The sequence below is a fragment of the Mobula birostris genome, chromosome 22, assembly GCF_030028105.1.
Source record: "Mobula birostris isolate sMobBir1 chromosome 22, sMobBir1.hap1, whole genome shotgun sequence".
Taxonomy (NCBI): Eukaryota; Metazoa; Chordata; class Chondrichthyes; order Myliobatiformes; family Myliobatidae; genus Mobula; species Mobula birostris.
The window spans coordinates 19,499,937-19,526,311 of record NC_092391.1 but is presented as its reverse complement, the minus strand read 5'-3'; the positions used below and the strand labels follow the sequence as shown (position 1 = coordinate 19,526,311).

The window sequence follows — 26,375 nt, the reverse complement described above, 5'->3', positions numbered from 1 at the left end:
GCTGTTCCTTAATCCTCACCAACATTCACTACAGCTGCTCATCCCGCAGGAGTTCCATAATCCTAGGATATCAGCAGCCGTGCTTCAGGCCTTGTCAGGCTTACACTAGACCGCCTTTGACAGGGCCACTGGTCAAGAGCAAGGCAGGCCCCTCTGCATTTGAGCCCGGGATAGCACTCTCCATTGGCATCTCCCGTCCAATGGAAGTGGATGCACTGCGGTGCAAAGTGGGTGGCCCAACCCCAGTCCCAAATGAAGAGGTGACCCAGGCCAGCAACAGGATAGGAGAAGCGATCTGGGCCAGGTCTGCCCCAAGGATTGCAGTTGCTGGGTCTACCTCTGAGACGGCTGCAGACAGGGCAGACCTCACCTCCCTCCCAAATGAAGAGGTGACCCAGGCCAGCAACAGCATAGGAGAAGCGAGCTGGGCCATGTCTGCCCTAAGAATTGTAGTTACTGGGCCTACCTCAGAGACGGCTGCAGACAGGGCAGCCCTCACCTCCCTCCCCGCTTCCAGGCAGTCTATGGGACCACATGCCCCGGAACAGTCCAGATTACCGGGTTACCTCCGCCCTCACTGCAAGGAAAGAGGCATAACAGAGGCAGCATCAGCTGAAGGCCACAGCCTCCTGGCAGGCCGTCAAGAGCAGCCGGCCCCACGGGGCCATGTCATCGTCCCTGTGCCGAACACAACGCACTCCAGCGGCCTCAATGACTACAAACCGGTGGCATTGACCTTCCACATCATGAAGACCCTGGAGAGACTTGTTCTGTAGCTGCTCCGGCCTATGGTCAGGCCACACTTACATCCCCTCTAGTTCGCCTACCAGCCCCGACTAGGAGTTGAGGATGCCATCGTCTACCTGCTGAACCGTGTCTACGCCCACCTGGACAAGCCAGCGAGCACTGTGAGGGTCATGTTTTTTGACTTCTCCAGTGCGTTCAACGCCATCCGCCCTGCTCTGCTGGGGGAGAAGCTGACAACGATGCAGGTGGATGCTTCCCTGGTGTCATGGATTCTTGATTACCTGACTGGCAGACCACAGTATGTGTGCTTACAACACTGTGTGTCTGACAGAGTGATCAGCAGCACTGGGGCTCCACAGGGGACTGTCTTGTCTCCCTTTCCCTTCACCATTTACACCTCGGACTTCAACTACTGCACAGAGTCTTGTCATCTTCAGAAGTATTCAGATGACTCTGCCATAGTTGGATGCATCAGCAAGGGACATGAGGCTGAGTACAGGGCTACGGTAGGAAACCTTGTCACATGGTGTGAGCAGAATTATCTGCAGCTTAATGTGGAAAAAACTAAGGAGCTGGTGGTAGACCTGAGGAGAGCTAAGATACCGGTGACCCCTGTTTCCATCCAGGGGGTCAGTGTGGACATGGTGGAGGATTACAAATACCTGGGGATACGAATTGACAATAAACTGGACTGGTCAAAGAACACTGAGGCTGTCTACAAGAGTCAGAGCTGTCTCTATTTTCTGAGGAGACTGAGGTCCTTTAACATCTGCCGGATGATGCTGAGGATGTTCTACGAGTCTGTGGTGGCTAGTGCTATCATGTTTGCTGTTGTGTGCTGGGGCAGCAGGCTGAGGGTAGCAGACACCAACAGAATCAACAAACTCATTCGTAAGGCCAGTGATGTTGTGGGGATGGAACTGGACTCTCTCATGGTGGTGTCTGAAAAGAGGATGCTGTCTAAGTTGCATGCCATCCTGGTCAATGTCTCCCATCCACTACATAATGTACTGAGTGGGCACGGGAGTACATTCAGCCAGAGACTCATTCCACCGAGATGCAACACAGAGCGTCACAGGAAGTCATTCCTGCCTGTGGCCATCAAACTTCACAACTCCTCCCTTGGAGGGTCAGACACCCTGAGCCAATAGGCTGGTCCTGGATTTATTTCATAATTTACTGGCATAATTTACATATTACTATTTAATTATTTACGGTTCTATTACTATTATTTATGGTGCAACTGTAACGAAAACCAATTTCCCCTGGGATCAATAAAGTATGACTGTGACTATTTAAGGCAGAAGTTGGTCATTTCCTGATCGGTCAGGGCATCAAAGAATATGGCGAGAAGGCAGGTATATGGGGTTGAGTGGGATCTGGGATCAGCCATGCTGGAATAGCTGAACAGACTTGATGGGCTGAATGGCCTAATTCTGCTCCTATGTCTTGTGGTCTTATGGTCTAACCACCTCCACTTTGACCTAGAGTCACATAAAGTCTAGGATGAATCAGGAGAGAAAATGTCTTTTTCCAATAGCCATGGGTTAACCAAATGGCCACCATCAATTTCAAAATTGATTTATTTCATAGAATTTGAGCTCACTGCTTTGGCAAGATTGGAACTTCCTCATCATTCACAGTGAGAACAATTGCAGTGGTAGTCCACAGCACTTTACCTGCCAGTTACACAGTTCTTCAGTGTACAGAATGCTGCTTAGTCGGGTAACTGGCCATTATAAGTTGTCCTGTGGTTAGACTGGGGTTAAATTGGTGGGTTGCTGGGTGGCATGACTCAGTGGGCTGGAAGGGCCATTCAGTATTTAATCTCTAAAATAAATAAATAAACTCCACTTTCACAGAAAGATATGAAGCACTGACTATGAGGCAGGTAGATTCTTGTTACACCCTCACACTCAGCCCCATCTTCCAACCATCGAAATGAAAAAGATCTGTCTGAGTCTGTGAGTGTGTGGGTGGGTGGATGGGGCTAGTGCTTTGCTGTTGTTATTTTGTTGCTGTTGTTCTCAACAGACATCCTTCTATTCTGAGGCTGTGCCCTCTGGTCCTAGATTACAGCACTGTAGGAAATATCCTCTCCATATCCACTCTGTCTAACCCTTCTATATTTGATAGGTTTCAATGGGATCTGCCCTTAATTTACTGCATGTCTCGATGTACTTGTGGTAACTACTATACATGAATTTGAAAGATAAGCTGTAGCCGAAAACTGGGACCACTGATTATGAGGTGGTTAGATATTGGTTACACCCTCTCCTGCAGTACAATCTGGAAGATACAGGGGCCTCAGAACCCACAACACCTGGTTAAGGACAGTTATTGCCCCTCAACCATTACGCTCCTGAACTAGAGAGGATAACTTAATTTCACTTTCCCCAGTACTGCACTGTTCCCACAACCTACAGACTCACTTTAAGGACTTTTCCTCTCATGCTGGTAATATTTATTGTTTATTAATTTATTATTATAATCCTACTGGAGGGGAGGAGAAGATGGCGACGCGACGCAGCGTGCACAGCCGCTCCAAAATGATATGGTATTTGTAAGTAGGGGCCGTGCACAATCCTGATTTGATGGAGACAGACGTGAGAAGCACAGAGGAACATCTGGAGGAACTTCTGAAATGCCTGCTTCGCTGCTGCTGCTACTGCACGATCGAGAATCTCCGGAGGGGAAGGCCCCTAATCCTTGGCTTTGCCTATTGCCTATTGCCATGGCCGGGGTCAAAGCGCTCGGCAGAGATGGTGCTCGGTGCTCGTTTTCGGAGGGCTGGTCGGATGCTCGAAGTTTTCAGACGGACTCAAGAGTCGGCTGTGGTCGGGTGCTTCCAGGGTGCTGCACCGGCAAGTTTGCGGTGCTGGAAGCTCATGGCAAGGAGAGTTTTTCTTCCTTCTACCGTCTGTGTGAGATGATGGGACTTTCGAGAGACTTTGAGACTGTTTTTTACCGTGCCCATGGTCTGTTCTTTATCAAATTACAGTATTGCTTTGCACTGTTGTAACTATATGTTATTATGATATGGTTTTTGTCAGTTTTTCAGTCTTATTTTGTCTTGTGTTTCTGTGATATCATACTGGAGGAACATTGTATCATTTCTTAATGCATGCATTACTAAACGACAATAAAAGAGGACTGCGTGTCCTCATAATCTAATCTAATCTATTTCTCCTTTTGTGTTTTTTGTGATTATTATGAATGCCTGCAAAAATATCTCAGTATAGTATATGGTAACATATATGTTCTTTGAAAATACATTTGATGAACCACCAACCAACTTAATAAAAAAATTACGGGCATGTAATTTTATAACTTGAACCTTTTTAAAAATCTGATTCATAGTTTACTCATGTTTTTCTTTGAATAGGTGGAAGTTCAAGGTCATACCGATAACTAATATTAAAACAAAAAAGTACTAACGTACAGTGAGTAGGGATCTCTGTAGATAAAATTGCTTTGACATTATTTCCTGCTTCTTTCGTTCCTAGTCCCCATAACCAACACCAATCCTCCTGGACAGGCAGACGTTCAGACAGGCTCTTGCAAGATGCATCTGAGTAGTTGGTGGATGAGTTGCATCGCAGGCTGCCCAACAGCAGACTGGACCTGGAGCATTGCTTCCACTGAGTCCTTCTGGGACATAATACCTGTGAGCAGCATGCAAGAAGAATCACACCAGAACCCCAGCATTAGTTAGGACGGAGAATTTTGAACAGAGATGCGGCTTTCAGAGAGTTATGAAACTGGAATTTGTTGCAGCAGATGGCTGTGAAGGCCAAGTCATAGAGTATATTTAAATTGGAGGCTTATGGGTTCTTGATTAGTCACGGTGTCAAAAGTTACGGGGAGGAGGTTGGGGAATGAGATTGAACAGGATAATAAATCAGCCATCATGGAATTGTAGAGTGGACTAATGGGCTGAATGGCCCAACTATGCCCCCATCATATCCTCTGCAGCTGTGTCATTTCCTCCCTATAATCTTTTCTTTAAACGTTCCGTAAATGCCACCTGCCTTGATGGAAAGTGTGTCCACCTGTTTCATTAATTTCCATGTTCAGGGTGGAACCCTTCATCTGGACTGAATGATAGAGAGGAGATAGCCATTACAAAAAGTGAAACGAAGGGTTACGACAAGAGCTGTGTGAAGTATTGTCTTCTAGCACCATTGTGTTGTCAACCGGAATTTACAATGCAAGTTTGTACATAAACATGAAGGAACTCAGCTCAGCCAGTTCCTATCCTGGCACCAAGAACACCACAGCATGTTAACTTGCCCTTCATCTCACTCCAATTTGTGTCCTTTCCATGCGGCTACTGGATCGAAACTGATGGCTTCCAGCGCTGTCGAGCACCTTCAAGCAATGTTTTATTTTCTCTTTGACAGTGTGCATAACGGAGAATAAAACATTGCATGATGTCCTCTGCTCAGGACATGTGAAGCATGCAAACCACATTATAACATTTCCTCCACATTGACAGTTCTGAAAGACACGTCAAAACTTCAAACCCAACTGCAAATCTTCTTCTTCTTCTCTGACTTTAATTGGGGAAATAAAACCTTAATTAGTTCTTTATCAACTGAAATCTAAATTACCCCAAAAAGCCCGATATATTTTAAATAGTGGAAGACAATATTATGAATGAAACTCACTTCCATAACTTTGTAAAGTTTTAAAATGAAAACTGTCAACCCCCAAAGCTAATAGTGCAGCCTGCATTTGCTTCCTTTCAACCTCGCATGCTTCCTATGGTAAAAGAATATGCTCAACTGTATCATAATGATGGCAATACCTACTCACCCCAGACTGATGCTTTCAAACAAAATATTAGAAATAATCAAGTATAGTGTGCCCAACTCTAAGTCAAGTCAACATAATTCCTTGTCTAGTAGTCTGTCCCTTTCTCCCATCAACCCAACAGTTTTATTTATTCTGTCAAGGGGTCTCCCCTTATGCCCATTACCCCACAGGTCTTGCCATAATCCCCCAATTCTGAGCCCCATCAACTCCTTAGTTTCTAAGTGGAAGGTCTATATCCACAGATGAACTTTTAACAGCTTTTCTGGTCAAACAATCAATCTGCTCATTTCCCTCAACACCTCTATTTGCAGGAACCCATAGGAAGAGAACATGTACACCAATACTTTGAATTTAAAATAAAATTTGGACAGCTTCCAGCAGTAAATCAAACCTACTATTAGAACGACCTGTTTGAAGACTAGTCAAAACCGTAAAATAATCTGAACAAATTGTAACTTTGGAAGGACAGATTTCCTCCACCCACTGTAAGCCTAAAGTGATGGCAACCAGTTCTGCAGTACACACATAAAAAGTTAGTAAGATGTTTCTTTATTGTTACCTGTAATTCAGGCACAAAAACAGCAACACTGACATTTCCAGTTAAATTATCTTTTGATCCATCATTTTAAATGGTTGACATATTACAATAATTCTCAACATACTGATGAACCAACATTCTCTCAGACATATCAGGATCCTTGGATTTCATTTCATCATAGAACCTAAAATCAACTAAAGCCATTGGGAAAAAAACTATGGTGGGGTTACCAAAATAGCTATAGTGGGACAAACTACATATTCCAGCAAACTCTAACGTGATGAGCACCCAACCACCCAAAACTAAAAACACCCTTCTTGTGATGTTCCCAACAGTCTTCCAACACACTTTTAACAGGGTGATCATTGCTCTGCCCCCTCAAATTAACCCAGTATGTTAACAACAACTTCATCCTCTGCAACTGTAAGGGTAATTGTCCCATTTCAACCAGTAAAACTGAACCAGATGACCTTACTGCACCACAACACAGTCTTAAAAAGTCTGAGTTTGCATCATATACAAACATTTTAAATTTGAAGATGAAGCTGATCCATGAAACACAGTCATAAGCAAGTACCGATCTAATTAAACAAATCTATAAAGTCAGATTTTCATGTAGCTCCCCAAGAATACCCACATAGATACCCAAGGATATTTAATGTCCTTTTACATTTGTCAATTATCTTATTGATATGGTGCTTCCATATCAGCTTATTATCCAGCCACATGCCAAGAATTCATACCACTGAAACTTCTTCAAGAGTGCAGGTCTATTGATTCTCTTTGTAGAACATGTAACTTATGGTTTAGCTACTGAAAGCTTCAACCCCATCTATTTGCCCACTGTTCAACCTTATTAATTGCATCCTACATTCAGTTAAATTGAATTTTTTTCCTCCGATTTATAAAGCTCCATTATCTGCAAAAAGTAATTTACCCACTCCAGTACCTATCACAGAAAAAATATCACTAATCATAATATTAAACCATAAAGGGCTGAAAATACTGCCTACTGGAGTCCCATTCTCTATCTCATAGAAGTTCGAATATATCCAGAACCATAGAACACTACAGCACAGAAAACAGGCCATTTGGCCCTTCTAGTCTGTGCCTAAACTTTATTCCCCTAGTCCCATTGACCTGCACCCAGTCCATAACTCTCCAGACCTCTCCCATCCATATACTTATCCAATTTATTCTTAAAACTTAAGAGTGAGCCTGCATTTACCACATCAGATGGCAGCTCATTCCACACTCTCCCCACTCTCTGAGTGAAGAAGTTCTCCCTAATGTTCCCCGCTAAACTTTTCCCAATAATTTGCCAATTATAAAGAGATAGGTGGAGCAGCAGGTGTTGACAAAACAGAGAGCCTGCAGAGAGACTTAGACAGTTTAGGGGAATGGGCAAAGAAGTGGCAAATGAAATACAATGTTGGAAAGTGTACAGTCATGCTCTTTGGTGGAAGAAATAAACAGGCAGACTATTATTTCGATGGAGAAAGAATTCAAAACACAGAGATGCAAAGGGACTTGGGAGTCCTCGTGCAGGATACCCTAAAGGTTAACCTCCAGTGGTGGGTGTGTGTGTGTGTGTGTATGTATGTATATATATGACTCCACCTCTTCTATCGAAATCTCCACCAAAACACCTGTTATAACACCACTAATATCTCTATTTTCATTAGACAAAATAGGTACTATCTTTTTGCCAAGTCTTCAATCGCAATGCCTTCTCACACTGCTTTTTTTTATCCTTACACACAATTAACACTTTCACTCCTCTTAAAGTACAACAATTTATATTTATATTCCCGATAGCCCCTTTAGCTCGGCAGTTAATTTAATTGGATTGATGGAGGGCGGCTGTTTCGGTCAAATTTAAACAATACCTTGAAGTCTTCTTTCGTTTTTTTAAAAAAAATCCATCCCTTCCTCTCCATCACTTGAAATCCGTTTTCCAGATCTGAATTTAACTTCATTCTAACCTCCTCCCACCAACCCTCCACTTGCGGTTCCTTTTCCAGATCCTTCCCCGCTACCTGAACCGACGCCATTTCCCAACATCACCACAGCGTTCACCGCCAACCGCCACTGCTAGACAAACCCTTCCAACGCCCCCGAGCCCCCCAACAGCAAATGGAAGAAATAAAACCCTTTATTCACAATGGCACTCGACGGCGAGGGAGGGACGGTGAAACGGCCACCCGACCACACGGAGCTGCGCCTCATGTGGAGACGGAGTGCGCACGCGTCAGAGAGAGCCCGCTCTCCAGCGCCCGGCGCGTGTCGGGAGCGATCCTTCTAGAAGCGGGCGCGGACGCTCACATGCCGCCCGAAAAGAGGGAGCGAGGCCCGTCACCCCGTCGTGGGCGAGGAGAGAATGGAGCCGCTCCTCACCATGGAGAGGGAGCTGTACAGCATCTAAGTGAAGGACCTGGGGAGTCGAGTGAGCAGGTCTGTGGCAGAGAGCGGCGGTGGAGCAGGGTCCGAATAGGGGCAGGCGATGCGGGTGGTGGGGATTGATATTAAACACAAATATATATATTTTTATAGGCATCCGTTAGTCTCTGAGACCATGGACTTACGCCTTGGAAAGTTTCCAGGGCGCAGGCCTGGGCAAGGTTGTATGGAAGTCCGGCAGTTGCCCATGCTGCAAGTCTCCCCTCTCCACGCCACCGGTGTTGTCCAAGGGAAGGGCACTCGGGCCGAAACGGCTTGGCACCGGTGTCGTCGCAGAGCAATCTGTGCAAATATATAACAGGCACAGAAACTATAACGGATTAGGATCTGACACAATGCAAAATACTATAATGCTGAAATAAACGCTGGCTTCAGATATATACGGATTAAACTAAATACGAACGGTATCAGAAATATAGGCATTCGATGCATTATAGTTTGAAAGCTGCAACTAAAGTAGAAACTACTGGTGTATGGAGAAATTCAGCATAACTCTGAACGGACATTAAATTGGAAAATGGGGTTGGGTTTAATGGCGTAAACCAGGATGATGTGGAAGAGTTAGTAGAATGTCCTGCCCCTATGGGGTTACAAATGAGGATCTTTAATAGTTAGACCAGCAGAGATCACAAGATGATAAGAAGTCACCAATATTACAGCAACCACTGAAGCAGCTCACTGGCGGTGTTGCTCCAAAACGGAGCAAGCTATCTAAAGACAACAGTGCCAATTTGGAGCAGAACATTTAACGAGACTGTTAGAAAATGTTGTGCTTTTCTATGAGAAGCTTCAAATCAAAACCTATTTATACTTGTATTAATACTGTCTACACATGGTAATGTTCAAACATGCTAAATAGAGGCAAGAGTAGGTTGTTCAGCCTGTGGAGTGTCTCCATCATTCAAGACAACCATGGTTGATCATCTAGCTCAGTAAAGTACTGTATTCCTTTTCTAAATCCCTTGATACCATTTGCACTATCTGACTTAAATACTTCCAGTATCACTCTTCAAAACGCCTGGTAGGAAATTCAAAAAGTTAAAACTTCAACCTGCTGCTCTCCACACCTCTGTCTCGCCTGACGATGTTTTAATTATCATAGTTTGAAATCTCCTGCCTTGAAACCAAAGACTCTGAATCTTTTTCAAGCTATTATGGTCTTTCTCTCTACATCTACTCTGTCTATCCCTGTCATTATTTTGAAAACATCAGTGAGATCACCTGTCATTTAAAGTAAGTTTATTATCAGAGTACATATATGTCACCATATACAACCCTGAGATTTGATTTCTTACAGGCATAATCAGTAGCTCCAAGAAACACAATAGAATGAATGGAAGACCGCACCCTACTGGACAGACAGACAACCAGTGCGAAGGAAACAAGTTGCTAATACAGCAACAAAACAAAACAATAATAAATACAGGTGTCCCCCACTTTTCGAACGTTCCCTTTACGAAACCTCACTGTTACGAAAGACGTACATTAGTTACCTGTTTTTGCTAACAGAAGGTGTTTTCACTATTATGAAAAAAGGCAGTGTGCGAAAAAAGCAGCATGCGCCCCGAGCAGCTGCTCCTCCCCCGGATTCGGAACGGCATTCTAGCCGGCATTGCTTAAACACGTGCTTGTGAGCAGCCGTTAGCAAGATGAGTTCTAAGGTATCGGAAAAGCCTAAAAGAGCCCGTAAGGGTGTTACATTTAACGTAAAACTAGACATAATTAAGCGATTCAATCGTGGTGAACGAAGCAAGGACAAAGTGAGTTTGGCTTGTGGAAGTTGAAGAAGATGATGTTGAAGAGGTTTTGGCATCTCATGACCAAGAACTGATAGATGAAGAGCTGATGCAATTGGAAGAGGAAAGGATAACAATCAAAACCGAATACAGTAGCGAACGGACCAAAAGTGAAGTCATCCAGGAACTGAACGTGAAGCAACTGCATGAGATTTTCACTGCAATCAACAACAATGATTGCAGAAAAGTACGACTTTAATTTTGAAAAGGTACGTAGCTTTAGGGCATATTTGCAAGATGGTTTGAGTGCTTACAAAGAACTGTATGGTAGAAAAATGCGCGAGGCTAAGCAGTCAAGCATACTGTCGTTTTTCAAGCCTTCCAATCAGCCGCAGCAGACGACGAACCTCGACCTTCGACATCGAGGCAGGCAGACATAGAAGAAGATGACCTGCCTCCCTGATGGAAACAGACGACGAGATGACACCCCAGTGTCCCACCACCCCAACCCCCGGGCTGCGGACCAATACATTGCCACGGAGAATGCAGCAGTAGCCGGGACGCACCCAGCACATCTTTAAGAAAAAAGCCGAAATAAACAAGCTAATTAATTAGGTGCCGCCCAGCACGTAAATGTCAGCCCAGATCAGAGCCAATTGCCGATTGCGTCGCCTCTGATCTGGGCCGACATTTACATGCCGGGCAGCACCTAATTAGCTAGCTTGTTTATTTCGGCTTTTTTCCTAAAGATGTGCTGGGTGCGCTCCAGCCACTGCTGTCCCCCTGCATGCTTCACGGATCGGTATCAGTTGGCGGCCTGGAGGGGGGGGGGTCACTGCACCACCCCAACCTCCGACAACTCAGCCTAACACACCATCATCAGTGTGCTGGGCGCTGTGTTCTGAACTCCGGTAAGTGATACCACACTGTAAATACATTATTTCTACTTTATATAGGCTGTGTATTTTTTATGCATTATTTGGTATGATTTGGCAGCTTCATAACTTAAAGGTTACTGGAGAGAGTGTTTTTACCAACAGCACTTGTGCCGTGTTTCTGCCGAGAGCGCTTGCGTGAGATTTTCGCTACGGAGAACAGTGCGGCAATGATTGTGGAAAAGTATTTCTACTTTATATAGGCTGTGTATTTATCATATCATTCCTGCTTTTACTATATGTTACTGTTATTTTAGGTCTTATGTGTTATTTGGCATGATTTGGTAGGTTATTTTTTTGGGTCTGCAAACGCTCACAAATTTTTCCCATATAAATAAATGGTAATTGTTTCTTCACTTTACAACGTTCCGGCTTACGAACTGTTTCATAGGAACGCTCTACCTTCGGATGGCGGGGGAAACCTGTAAATAAATAAGTAAAAAATATTGAGGACATGCAATGAGGAGTCCTTGACAGTGAGTCCATAGTTTGTGTGAACAGTTCAAGATGGGGTGAGGGAAGTTGAATGAAGTGATTCCCAGTGGTTGAAGAGCCAGATTGTTGAGGGGTAATTAACTTTTCCGTAACTTGGTGCTATGGGTCCTTAAGCTCCCATGCCACCTCCATGATGGAAGTAGTGAGAAGAGAGCAAGCCTCTGTAATTGAGGTCTTTGATGATGGATATTGCTTTTCTGTGACTGTTCTCCATATAAGTGTGCTCAGTGATGGGGAGGGTATTACCCTTGATGGACTGGGCCATATCCACTACTTTTTGTAGGGTTTTTCATTTAAGGGCATTGGTGATTTCAAGTAAGGCCTTGATAAATCCAGTCAATATGCTCTCTGCCACACAGCTGTCTTTAAGTTTTTCAATGTTTTAGATGCCTTCCGAATTTTCACAAACTTTTAAGGAAATAACGGCACTGCCTCTCTTCATAATTGCACTTAAGAGCTGCACCCAGTACAGGTCCTCTGAAATGCTAACTGAGAAATTTAAATTTGCTGACCCTCTCCAACTGTGATCTCCTGATAAGGATTGGCTCATGGACTTTACTTTCATCCTCCTGAAATAAATAATCAGCTCTGTTTTTCTTGCTGGCATTGGATGAAATGGCACCACTCAGCCAGATTTTCAGTCATCCTCCTATATGTTAATTCATCACTATCTTTGATTCGGCCGACGACAGTGGGAACATCGTCAAAATAAATTATAGCACTGAAGCTGTGCTTAGCCTCACAGTCACAAGTATAAAGTGAGTAGAGCAAGGGGGTAAGCACACATCCTTGTGGTGCGCCAGTGCTGATGGAGATTGGGGAGGAATCAGCCACTCTGAACTGACTGCAGTGTGAAAGTGAGGAAATAGAGGTTTTTAGGCCAAAATCTTGAAACTTATTGATTAGTTCTGAGGGGATGATGTTATTGATTGTCAAGCTCTAGTCAGTGAGGTATGCATCTTTGCTGCCCATATGTTCCAGGATTGAGTGAATAGCCAGTGAAATGGCATGTGCTGTGGACCTGTTGTGCCAGTATACAAAGTGGAGCAGATCCAAATTGCTTCCAGGCAGGAGTTGATATGTTTCATCACCAACCTCTCCAAACACCCTACTTGATGCAGGTGGGTACCTCAGACCGCAGAAGTGAGAAGTTAGAGATATCTTTTGCAATTCAAATAAATTTAAGCCTAATCTCATACAGGAGGCCCCCTATCACAGGAATTAATTTGATTAACCTTTGCAATCTTACTTTTCCTTGGGTTTGGGCATCAAATTGTGCAGAGTACTCTGTGTGATCACACAGATCTCCAAGGCCTGACCAGGTTTCTCCCAATAGCACTGCGGGAGGCTGGAGAAAAAATCATGGGGGTTCTGGCTGAGATGCCATTAGCCAAGGATGAGGTGCTGGTAGAATGGAGGGTAGTGAAAGTAGTGTCTTTAATAATGAAGGGTGGCAAAGAAAAACCTGGGGACTATTAGGCCTCTAAATTTAATGCATGTGGTACGTAAGTTACTGGAGAAGATTCTGAGGGATAAGATCCATGCCTATCTGGAAAGACAAGAATTGGCTTGGAGTTATCAGCATGGCTTTGTGTCTTGAGAACTTGTTTGAGGTGACCAGGAAAGTTGCTAAGGGCAGGGTGGTAGACATGGTTCTAATGCAGTTGAGTAAGGCCTTTGATATTAAATTCCATATGGTAGGCTGATAAGCCAGTTTACAACATTATAAGGACACACAATGTCAGTAAGACCCAGGAATTGATTGTTGGCTTCAGGAAGGGTAAGTCAAGGGAATAGACACCAATCCTCATCGAAGGGTAAACAGTAGAAAGTGTGAGCAGCTTCAAGTTTCTGCGTGCGTATCAACATCCCAGAGGATTTATCCTGATACCAACACATTGATGCATTCACAAAGAAGGCACCCCTGTTGCTCTACTTCACTGGGTGTTTGTGAAGATTTGGCATGTCACCAACAACTCTTGCAAATTTCTTCATTCTGACTGCATCACAGCATTCGTCATTAAAGACCCTCACCACTGGGATACGCCCTCTTTGCATCTCTACCACTAAGGTGGAGCAATAGTAGCCTGAAGACCAACATGCAGTGTTTCAAGGACAGCTGTTTTCCCTCTGCCATCAGATTTCTGAAAGGTCTATGAGCCCTACCTCATTATTTCCCTTTTGTATGACTTATTTTTGTGACATACTGTAATTTTTGTTTTGCACTGTAATGCTGCTTCCAAAGAGCAAAATTTCATATCATTCAAGATCATGAGACATAGGAGCAGAATTAGGCTAGTTGTCCCATTGAGTCGGCGCCACCATTCCATCATGGCTGATTTATTATCCCTCTCAACCTCATTCTCCTCCCTTCTCCCCAAAACCTTTCACACCCTTACTAATCAAGAAACTATTAACCTTCACATGTAATATCCCCAGTGGCTCCACAGATGTCTGTCACAATGAATTCCACAGATACATCACCCTCTCGATAAATTCTTCCTCATATCAGTTCTAAATGACACCCTTCTCTATTTGGAGGCTGTGCCCTTTGGTCCTTGTTTCACCCACTAATGGAAACCTCTCCACATTCACTTTATCAAAGCATTTCAATATTCAATAGGTTTGAATAAGATCCCCTCCCCCATTCTTCTAAACTCCAGTGAGTTCAGGCCCCAAGCCATCAAACTATCCTCATACATTAACTCTGTCATCCTCAGGATCATTCTCGTGAAGCTCTTCTGGACCTTCTCCAATGCCAGCACCTGCTTTCTTAGATAAGGGGCCCAAAACTACTCACAATATTCAAAGTGGGGTCCGACCAATACCTCATAGAGCCTCAGCATTACATCCTTGCTTTTGTATTCTACTTTTCTCAAAATGAACACTAACATGCCATTTGTATCCACCCAATTTCCCTTTGCATTTACTCTCACCTATCACCTGTCAGCTTGTTCTCCTCCCCCCTTCCCAGTCCCTCCAGCTTATTCTGGCTTCTTCCCCCTTTCTCTCCAGTCCTGAGGAAGCATCTCAGTCTGAAACGTTGTTTGTTTATTCCCTTCCGTAGATGCTGCCTGACCTGCTACATTATTCCAGCACTGTATATATGTGTTACTCAAGATATCCAGGGTCTGCAGAATCTCGAGATTCTGATCTGCCAGTCACGTGCTTTTCTCATCTCCTTGTCCATCGTTCCCACCTCCCTGTCCATCCTGTCTCCCCATCCCTCACACCCAGGACCGTCAGTCTCAAAGAAACACAAGTGATGGCAGAGGAGGGAACCAGGAGTGACAAACATTGCGTTTAATCGGCTTATTATTGTTACCTGACTGTCCCAAGGGACAGGGACAAACTTTAGTTCATGCGCCATCCAGATAGAACATTCCAGTGAAGAGCAGGGTAATCGGGGGCAAGATCTACTCAGGAATTTTCTGGGTTGTCTTGCTCCAGGGGTGATCCCTTCTTCTGGGACACTGGAGAGACCTCACTCCCTAATATGTCTCCTGAGGATGGAGTGCATGAGTTTGAATATCCATTCCAGCTGTTCAGACAATTGCCAGTCTCAAAGTCGAGTTTATTGTCTCACGTGTCTCATACGTTTTCACGTGTAAAACAGAATTATAATACAAATTAGAGAACATAGAAATTATCATGCAGGAACAGGCCCTTTGGTCCACAATGCTGTGCTGAGCTAATCAGTTATCTCACTAAGCTGGTTCCTTCTGTCTACACAATAACCATATAAATGATTTATTATTGTTCCGTGTACTGAGGTTCAGCAAAATTCTTTGGCATACCATCCATACAGATCATTTTATTACAACAGTGAATTAAAGTAGTACAAAGGAAAAAGTTAAGAAGAATGAAGAATAAAGTGTTCCAGTTACAGAGATTGTCTGCCTGCGCTGCACTGTGAGGTGGAAGAACCATCATGAAATAGATTGTGAGGTCAGGTTGATCTTATTGTACAGTGGAGCATTCAATAATTTTTATAATAGCAGGGTGAAAACTGTCCTTGAGCCTGATAGTATATGTGTTTTCAGGATTTTGTCTGATGGGCGGGTGGAGAAGAGAATGACGTGCCTTTTTCCATACTGAATGAGATGGACAACATCAAGAGGAGCTGGGAGATGCTATAGTGGGGCAAAGGGCAAGTCAAGACAATGTTTTAAGGGGAGGGACAGGTATTGGGGCAGCTACTTCAATACCCTCTCTCACCCACACAAGCGAGCCCCACTCTGATGAGCTCACAAAGGGACACCTACTTCTCCGGACTGGCAGCAGTCAGTGAGGTGTGCATTGGGACAGGTATATCCCAGGTGAGCCCACAGAGTGAGAAGCACCTCAGAGCCTCTCACTGTCCAGCACACAGACTATTCAGGTTAGAACTTGCCACCTTCTACGGTAAACAAACACCTCAGTTTAGAAAAACCTGCATTCCAGGGCTTAGAGGTAAGATGAGGGAGTTGGAGAGAGGAGGGGGTGGGGAATTATTTTGAGGGGAGGAAGTGTTGAAGGGCTAGGAGGGTGATTCTCAATGATGAGGAGAGGGAATTCAGAGTAATTTCCCCCTGGAGGCGGAACAAATGCTATTGTAGACAAATGCGAATGGGGAGTCGCAGTGTAACTTTTCAGTTAGGCCAGCGGTGAGGGAAAAAGGATTGGGGACAGAATTCAAAGTTCAAAGTAGATGTATTAGTAAAGTACATGTGTGTTACCGTATACAACACAAATTCATTTGAGGGCAAGAAACACAATGGGATCAATGAAAGATCACATCCAACAGGGCGAGCAAACAACCAATATGCAAAAAAAACCTGCAAATTCAGAATGAAAGGAATAATAATAATGCTGAAAATTGGGAAAGGACAGGCAGTTGATAGAAGCACTGAATATATATAAACTACACCCAATACTTCTCAAATTCCCGTAACATATGATGGAGCATTAGTCCTTATAATCACCCTATCTATTAACAACCCAAAAAGAACAAACACAGTTATCAAAGTAAACAGAGGCATTTTTCTGGACGACTCTCTAAGCCCACCATCAACTTGTCCAGCTTAAACCTGCTCTGTAATTCACTGAATTGTATGAAAATAGGACATCAGATCAGAAACAACCAGAGAAATTGTAGATTGACATACATTCTATCCATGGATGATTTGAAATTATACACTCCATCAGTAAAGCTAAAGCAATTCATTTAAATAGCAGCACTATCTTCTAAAGACATAAACATGAATCTTGGACTAGATAAGTGCAGAACATTAAACATAAGGAAAAGTGCAGTGGAACAAGGGGAATATAAAACAGAGCAGCCGGATACAATACAACTGAGGGAGGCATATTAAACATATAAGCATCTAGGATATGAACCAGCAAAGAAAATAGATCATAGTGCGATAAAGGGAAAACCTTTGGCAGAATTTACTTTGTGACTTCTGAAAATCTGCCAAACAAAACAATTGAAAAAGTATGACAAAAATAATAGATTATTACACTATACCCTTATTCACGTATTCTTTTGGCTTAACATCTGGGTCCAAAAATGATTTGGAAAACCTACAAAGAAAAATAAGAACGGAAATGATACATTTTAGAAAACACTACGTACACTCAAACTAACACTACCTGGGATAGAAGGAGGAAGAAGGGTAAGAGACATAAAAATTTACACAAGTCAGATAAAACTTCTAAGGATATATTTCCATCAGTGAAAACAGAATGCAGCACTCCACATGAGCAGATGCAATTCTGATAGGTACACATCACTAAACTTAAATAAAAGCACAACCCAGAAAAATGAAGAAATTATCACCAGAGAAGTAAAAGATAGCCAATGGAAAATTATGGCCCTCCATGGAAGACATCCCCATGATCTGACACACTACACATTGACAAAGAAGAGTTGAATGCTTGACTCAGCGATGACAGAAACAGAGGGGTTGTTGTGACAATACAGGACCAGGTGGTCAACACAAAAATTATCAAAAATACACCATAAAAGACCAACAAATTTAAGATGATAAATACAGAAAATGCCAAGAGAAACCAGAAACAATCCAACACATCACAGGATCCTGCAGCAGTTTAACTCAGTCTGATTACTTGAGGCTCAGGAAAATCTGTCAAGCAAAGCTCAGTTGTGAAAATATGACAAAGATAATAAACTATTTTGCTATACGCCTATAATGCATTCTTTTGGCATAACATCTGGGTCCAAAACTGATTTGCAGAATTTACAAAGAAAATTAAGAACGGAAATGACAAATTTTAGACAACACTATGTACACTCAAACACACTTAGATTAATACTACCTGGGACAGAAGGATGGAGGAGAGTAGGAGACGTAAACGTTTATACAAGAGTCAGATAAAACTTCTAAGGATATATTTTCATATTAGAAACAGGATTCAGCACTCCACATGAGTGTTTGCAGTTCTGATATGTACACACCACTTAAACTTAAATGAAAGCACAACCTAGAAGAATGAAGAGAAAGATAACCAATGGGAAAAGCATAAACCTCCATGGAAGACATCTCCAGGATGGTCAACACAAAGAAAATTTCAAAAATATATCATAGAAGACCAACAAATTTAAGATGATAAATGCAGAAACCAGAAACAGTCTAACACATTACAGGATCCTGCAGCAGGTTAACTCAATCTGATTGCTTACACAGGCACAATCAAGTGGCAGACATCATTCACCAAAATCTTGCTTTAAAATATTAACTCAATAAGGACTCCATAACTTACTATAAGTACAAGTTTGATCTAGCTTTAGAGCTTAGAGTCTAGAGTCCCACAAATTATACCTTGACCGATCATTAGTTGGTTGTTGACTTCAGAAGGAGTAGCAGACAGCACGACCCAATTTACATTGGTGGTGCGCAAGTGGAACAGGTCAAAAGCCTTAAGTTCCTCGGGGTCAATATCATAAATGACCTGACCTGGCCCAACCAAGCACAGTTCAATGCCAAGAAGGCCCACCAGCACTTTTACTTCCTGAGAAAACTAAAGAAATTTGGCCTGTCCCCTAAAACCCTCAGTAATTTTTATAGATGCACCGTAGAAAGCATTCTTCTAGGGTGCATCACAACCTGGTATGGAAGTTGTCCTGTCCAAGACCGAAAGAAGCTGCAGAAGATTGTGAACACGGCGCAGCACATCACACAAACCAGTCTTCCATCCATGGACTCACTTTACACCACACGCTGTCGGAGCAGTGCTGCCAGGATAATCAAGGGCATGACCCACCCAGGCAGCACAATTTTCGTCCCTCTTCCCTCCGGGAGAAGGTTCAGGAGCTTGAAGACTCATATGGCCAGATTTGGGAACAGCTTCTTTCCAACTGTGATAAGACTGCTGAATGGATCCTGACCGGGATCTGGGCCGTACCCTCCAAATATCCAGACCTGTCTCTCAGTTTTTTTGCATTTCCTTACTTCCCATTTTCTATTTTCTATTTATGATTAATAATTTAAATGTTTAATATTTACTAATTTTAACTATTTTTAATATCTTTAATATTTGTAATCCAGGGAATGTGACGCGCAGAATCAAATATTGCTGTGATGATTGTACGTTCTAGTACCAATTGTATGGTGACTATAAAGTATTCATTAATTCAGATAGGCGAATCTAAAATAACCGCTGGGATATAATATTACAGGATAAACTAGCATGAACAACTTACTTAATAGATATAGCTGTTCCAAACATACATAACATACAGAAATATCCAAGAAAAACATCAGACGTATGCTGACTAAAAAGAGGAAATTGAAAGACTATGGAACGTAAACAGGTTATACATTGTTCCAATAGTAATATCTACAATTGGTATCATTCTAAAGACATGACACAGCATTAAATAATCAGTCCTACACAGCTATATTCATGTAAATCTTCAAAAAGCCACATTACTAAATTCTACTAGAATAGTCCAAAAGGTCCCAGCAACTGAGAAATGAGTAAGCTTGGCCATGTCTGTATCTCAGGTTTTACCAGCTTGAGCTGAGGAAAAAATAAAAATAACAACAATAAATAAATAATAAATATCAAGAGCACAAGATCAAGATTCCTTAACTTTAAGTCCATAGTTTGTGGGAACAATTCAGTTATGGGGTGAGTGAAGTTATCCCCTCTGGTTCATGGGTCTGAGGGTTGAGGGATAATAACTGTTCCTGAACCTGATAGTGGGAGGTCCTATACTGCTTTCCTGATGGCAGCAGGAAGAGAAGTGATCAAATATGGCAATCTCTGTGTGTCTTTCCTTCCTGAGACTAGCTGTCAGATACAATGTACTCTCCCTCTCCCAGGACTGAGTAGACATGCTGTCCCCTCCCCTTCTGGGAGCATGCAGCAAGCACACTGCCACCTCCCCCTCTGGGAATGGTCTCTGAAGACGCCATTTTCTTCCCCCATCTCTGTGAACAGTCTTGGGACGTTCTGTCCACTTACCAGAACTCTGGGACACACAGTCCTTGCCCATAACATTGTGGTGTTTTGTTTTTGCGGCAAGTAAATGTGATTAAAACTGACATATACACGTTCCCTGGGTCAGTCAAAGAGTGCAGCTTCCTCCACACCAGGATTTCCAACCTTTATTATACCATGGACCCCTACCATTGACCAAGAGGTTCGTGGATCTCCAGTTGGGAACCCCTGTGTTCTGTACTATCCCATCACCCCTCCTGGGGTCAAATACCGATGGAAGCTCTCTCCACAACATCCTATTACACTCTACCAGGGTCAAGCACAGAGTGAAGCTCTTAATCTATTCCTGTCTCACTATAGAGAACATGACACCACGTTGATCCAATCAGTCAAGAAGACGACGGATCTGTTCTGCTGTTGCTTCATTGTTTGATGCACCGAAAAAACCTCCTTTGTTGCTGTTCATGTTTGTCGGTGAGTTCTCTGCCAAGACTAAACACTGTGGGAAATAAGAGTGGGAGGAAGTACCAAGCCCGATCCCTCTCATGCACTCTCTGCGATTCTGATCATCCACCACCCCAGTCCGCCGCCGCCCCTATGTAACCACCACGTCCAGAAAATTACCTCCACCCCACATAGGAACCCTCAATACAAACCTGCATTTACTAGAGGCTTACCTAAGTTCCACTCTCAAAGTCACTGTGGAGTTGGGTGCACAGATTGAGGGCGATAAAGAAGATGAACAACATGCTTGCCTTTATTAGTCGTGCCTTTGAGTTCAAGAGTCAAGACGTTACAGTGCAGCTGTATAAGGTTCTGCTTGGACACATCTAGAGCATTCATTTGGTTGCCCCATTATAGTAAGGTATGGAGGGTACAGAAGAGGTTCACCGGGGTGCTGTTTGGATTGGAGGGTATTTGTCACGAAGAAGTTCGACATCTTGGGTTGTTTTCTCTGGAGTGATGAAGGCTCAGGGGAGACCTAATAGAAATTTAAAAGATTATGAGAGGCAGAGAGTAGGCAGCTGTAACCTATTGGGTGGAAGTGTTAATATAAGATATTTCTGCATTTCAAGTGAGAGGAGCAAGTTTGCAGGAGATCTGCAGAGCATGTTTCCTACACATAGAATAGTAGGTGTCTGGAATGTACAGCCGGGGTGGTGCTGGAGGCAGGTACAATAGAGGTTTTTAAGAGACTCCTAGATATGCATATGAATGTGCAGAATATGGAGGGATATGGACACTGTAAAGGCAGAAAGGATTAGTTTAGTTTGCTATAGAGCTGCAAGTCTAATTAGTTCAGCACAGCATTGTCAGCTGAAGGGTTTATTCCCATTCAATGTCCCCCAAAGAGACTTGAATTGAATTATCCAAAGATTCAACACACCCTGAGGTAAGAAATTCTGCCCCTCTCTCATAAGACCAGTGGGAAGTAACTCAGTAAATTCGCCCTGCTTTGCTGCACTGTTGCTGTATTCTATGTTTATATAATTCGTTAATTTTTTTCCCCATAATCATCCCTTGTATAACTTGGGATATACTCTCTGACCAATGTAAAACCTCTGCTTCTGAAAACACTGTGCACAGTTCTGTTTCCTGTATCCCTGGGTCAAAACACACCAGGAGCGTAGTCACGGTCAGTATAATGACTCAAGAACTTTGTGACCCCTTACCACAGGCTTCCTGATGCTGCTGTAGAACATCTTCAGTTCCTGAGGGCAAGCAGCAGGGAGCTGAAACTTGTCATTATTCCATGCCAGAAGACTCTAATCGCCTACCCACCAGCACGGATAATGGAAACAATGCACATGCCTACGGAATACCTGCTACAGGTACTGAGGGTGGGGCAGTGGAATTCTGGAATATGGGTTAGTCTGATCCAGCTTTTTCCAGATTTAACACCGGGAGAACTATGTACAGTTCCAACCTCTGAATCCTTCGGACACCCCAACACTGATAGTGCACAGTTCCAGCCTCTTTATATCTGGTTTAGATGCACCATGAGAGCACCATGCATAGTTCCCAACTCAGCACCCCTAAATCAGAACCACACTTGGAGCACTGTGCACAAATCCTGTCTCCATAACACCCGGGTCAAAACCACACTGGGGCCATCATTCACATAAGAGGATTCTGGAATAATTTCTTGTATTCAAACATTCTCACTTCTTTCTCCTCTCCCTCCTCTCCTAGGATATGACCTACGACCTGCTCACAACACTACCAGTTGCTGTCAACCTTGGCCAGTCCTCCGGATGGTACCCGGCAATGGGTTCTTCTCCAAATGTGCCTGATGTTCCCTTTTGGCTGTTGTTGGGTAGCTATTTTATCTCAGTGCATCCAAGACCTACTTTTGGATAGTTTTGTGGTGGCTGTTGGGGTCCCATGTCCTGCTGGTGAGGAGGATACCTCTCCACACCGCCTGACAACACTGGCGATGGTAGAGTCCCATCCTCCGTATGCCACCAGCTGCATCTTGACACTCACTGACATGCCCTGCAACTGCTGATCCTGCAGGAGTTCCAGAATCCTGGGATATCAGCAGCTGTCCTTCAGGCCCTGTCAGGCTTATACTTGACTGCCTTTGACAGGGCCACTGGTCAATGGTGAGGCAGGCCCCTCCACATCGGAGCCCACAATAACCCTCTCCATGGGCGCTTTCTGTCCAATGGAAGTGGATCCACTGTGACATGAAGGGGAGGACTTAAACCCAGCCCCAATTGAAGAGGTGATCCAAGCAAGCAACAAGGTGGGCAAACAACCTGGGCCAAGTTTGCCTCAAGGATTCCAGTCGCAAGGACAGCCTCTGAGTTGGCTGTAGACTGGGCAGGCCTCTCCTCCCTCCCTGCTCCCAGGCAGCCTGTTGGTCTGTGTGCTCCGCAACAGTCCAAATTGCTAGGCCACCTCCCTCAGAATTGAGGTATTGCTGAGGGAGCACCAGCGGAAGGCTACAGACCCCTATCAGGCCCTCAAGACCAGACGGTCCCATGGGGCTGGGTCACGGGGGTCCGTTCCTCAAAAAGAATCGGGCAGCGTGGGGAGTTAATGTGGAACAGGGAGCAAAGAACTGTTCCCTCTCATTTGTGCAGATGTGCAGCAGCGCAGGAACTGAACTGCTCCCACATAGCCTTTGTTTCTGCACAGCTGGAATTTTCTTTAATATAATTTTGAAGTTTTTCTAATCTAATTTTGAAATCTATGTTAATACAATTGTGAAATACCCTGTATTTCAATATTCATTAATGAATATAATCCATAAATTTTCTAAATAATAAACATAATACAACCTTTACTTTGAAATACTTTAGTGTTTCAATGTATTTACAATATCAATGTTTTAAGTCACAAGCACTTACAAATTGTAACAATAAAATACAAAAGGGAAGTTGGTAGCTCATTAATAATAAACCATCAGCCTGCTGAATGCTGAGGCTGTCTGATAGCAAAAGTTTAGGAAATGGGAAAGATTTTCTGTATTTCCATGTACTTTTCAATTAAAACAATAAAATCAAAGATATGGGATTTGTCAATTTTCACTCTGTATGTTCATTGTATGCATATATTTTTTTTATATAAAAAAGCATTTAATGTGCATTTAAAAGATCTTTTTTGTTCTGCAGTCCTGGAGAAGGGTCTTGGCATAAAAAGTTGACACTACTCTTTTCCATAGATGCTGCCTGGTCTGATGAGTTCCTCCAGCTGTTAAGCCGTGTGAAAGTTTCAGAACTCCACAGAGCTCTTTTTAAAATAAGTAAATAAATACATCAACAAAAAATTAGAGGGATCTTTGGAGCGAAGCATCAGGCCCTATCTGAGTTCAGAGGCAACTGAGTCCATAGCACAGCCTAGTACAAGGCTCCTTTCTTTTCTCTGTGACTCTGTGGGGGTAGGAGTTGGAAGTGGGGATGAAGAGAGGAGAAGGGAGAGGAAGCAGGAGGGGGAAGGAAAGGAGAGAGGGAGTATTAAACAATAAAAGAAATGACCTTGCCTTGTGTCTGAGTTGAGTGGGCTTGAGGTTCTCTGTCCCTTCCACAGCAGTCCCTCCCTCCTACTGCACCCTCATCTTTCTCTCCAACAGTCCTCTGGCACCCACTCCCTCTCGCTGCTTCTCCAAATTTCTCTCCTGCTCTCTCGGAAATGAGCATTGTGAGAGTAGGAAGTGGACAATTCTTTCACCACCCATCCCCAAGGGGCCTGGAAAGATGTGGCGGGCTGAAATCGAGGAGGAGATGTTCCATGATAAGTAGAATTGCAGTGAAACAAAATATATATCTTCAAAAGGAATCGGATACCTAACGGAGAGGCATTGTGTACAGAAATGTCGGCACTGCAGGTGTTGTGTGAATGAAATCACCGGAGAGAGTTACTGGTAGATACAAAGCAGCTTCTTTATTCAACGAAACAAGGTACAGCAGGTATCATACGGTGAAACTTTCAGTGGAAAGGTCTGCTGGCCCAACGTAGGGCTCGATATTTATTTGGTAAACACAAATGACAGTTCCAATATTGACAAAGTACAGACAATGCTTTCTTTGGAAGCTACATACAAACTTCACACCTTCTGATTTGCATCCATCCCCCAGGCGCCAGTAGTGTCTTTTAGGAAATGCATTGTTCCAAATTAAATCCACAATACATTATCTTAGAAACAGAACACTGGTAGCCAAAGCCATTTGCTAAAAGTAAATGACCTAAGCCTAAAAATCACCCTAACAGCAGGGTGTTCCTGATGGGTGGAGAAGGCTTGTTGGAGAAACGAACAGAGTTGAAGATCCAGACACCTGGCCCCAGAACAGGACTCCTATCCAATGGATGTCCCAGAGAGAGTGAGAGGGAGAAATGGGAATTATGGGGGGAGGCAGAGAAGGGGAATGGGAAATGGAAAAGAAAGAGTGATGGGGAGATGGAAGGGGATAGTTCTAGGACAGAGAGAGGAGGAGAGAAGATATAATATAGTACAGCACAGGAACTAGCCCGCTGGCTGATGATGAACTAATTAAACTGGTCATTAAATGCCTAGCAAAACTAATCACTTCACAATATTCACATTCGTACATTCTCTTCACATTCGTACATTCTCTGCACATTCAAGTGTCCAAAAGTCCATAGGTCAATCACCACAAACATGAATGCACACATACCCCTGGTCCCAATCTTAGACCATAACACAGGAGCAGGATTAGGCCATTTGGCCTATTGTCTGCTCTGCCATTCCATAGTGTCTGATTTATTATCTCTCTCAACCCTATTTTTCTGCCTTCTCACTGAAACCTTTGATTAATCAAAAACCTCTGAATTCCAGATTCACTACCTTCCGGCGAAAGAGATTTTTCATTTCAGTTCTATGGCTGTGCCCTCTGGTGCTATACTCGCCACCAAAGGAAACATTCTCTCCACATCCACTCCATCTTGGCCTTTCAATATTTTATGGGTTTCAATGAGATCCCCTCTCATTCTTCGAAACTCTAATCATTTCAGGCTCAGATCCATCAAACGCTCCTCATGCAATAAGCTTTTCATTCCTGAGATCATCCCCGTCAATCTCTTCAGGACTCCGATGCCAGCACATTCTATCTTAGATCAGGGGCCCAAAACCACTCACAATACTCCAAGTGTGGTCTGACCAATGCCTTATAAAGCCTTAGCATTACATCCTTGCTTTACCAACCTCTCCCACGCTGCACAACGCGTGACCCCCTATCCAACACTAATAAAAATGAAATAAATGGTAAAATGTGGATCTCAATAAAGGCTGGTGGGGCAGGAGTAGGGAATAATAGCGTGGGCCTTATTAATGTGACAGTGTCTAGTGAGGCTGAATCTCCACTGAAGAGCACAACAAACTCAAGAGGGGAAATTATCCCACTGCCCACAAGCTGACACCCTAATGTAGAACATCGAACAGTACAGCTCAGTACAGTCACCAACCCTTTAAAATCATTGAAGATCAATCTCACCACTCCCTTCCATTTTCACCCTGGGAAAAGGGCACTCCCTGTCCATTTAATTTATGCTTCTTATTGTCTTATACACCTCTATCGTCATCTCATCCTCCAATCCAAAGAAAAAAAAACCCTAGATCCCTTTTTCTTTCCTTATAAGACATGCCTTCTAATCCAGGAAACATCCTGATAAGTCTCCTCAACACCCACTCTAAAGCCTCCACACCCTTCCTATAATTAGGTGACCAGAACTGAA

At 43.5% G+C, this 26,375-nt stretch overlaps 1 long non-coding RNA gene across 1 annotated transcript; it reads left to right on the top strand.

Annotated features, from left to right (window-relative positions):
• The first annotated feature begins 8,399 nt into the window (after positions 1 to 8,399).
• On the top strand, positions 8,400 to 23,535 carry LOC140186134 (uncharacterized). The gene is made up of 4 exons (XR_011882791.1): positions 8,400 to 8,557; positions 20,538 to 20,651; positions 21,856 to 22,009; positions 22,371 to 23,535. It is a non-coding gene; the product is annotated as an uncharacterized lncRNA (long non-coding RNA).
• Positions 23,536 to 26,375: the final 2,840 nt, after the last annotated feature.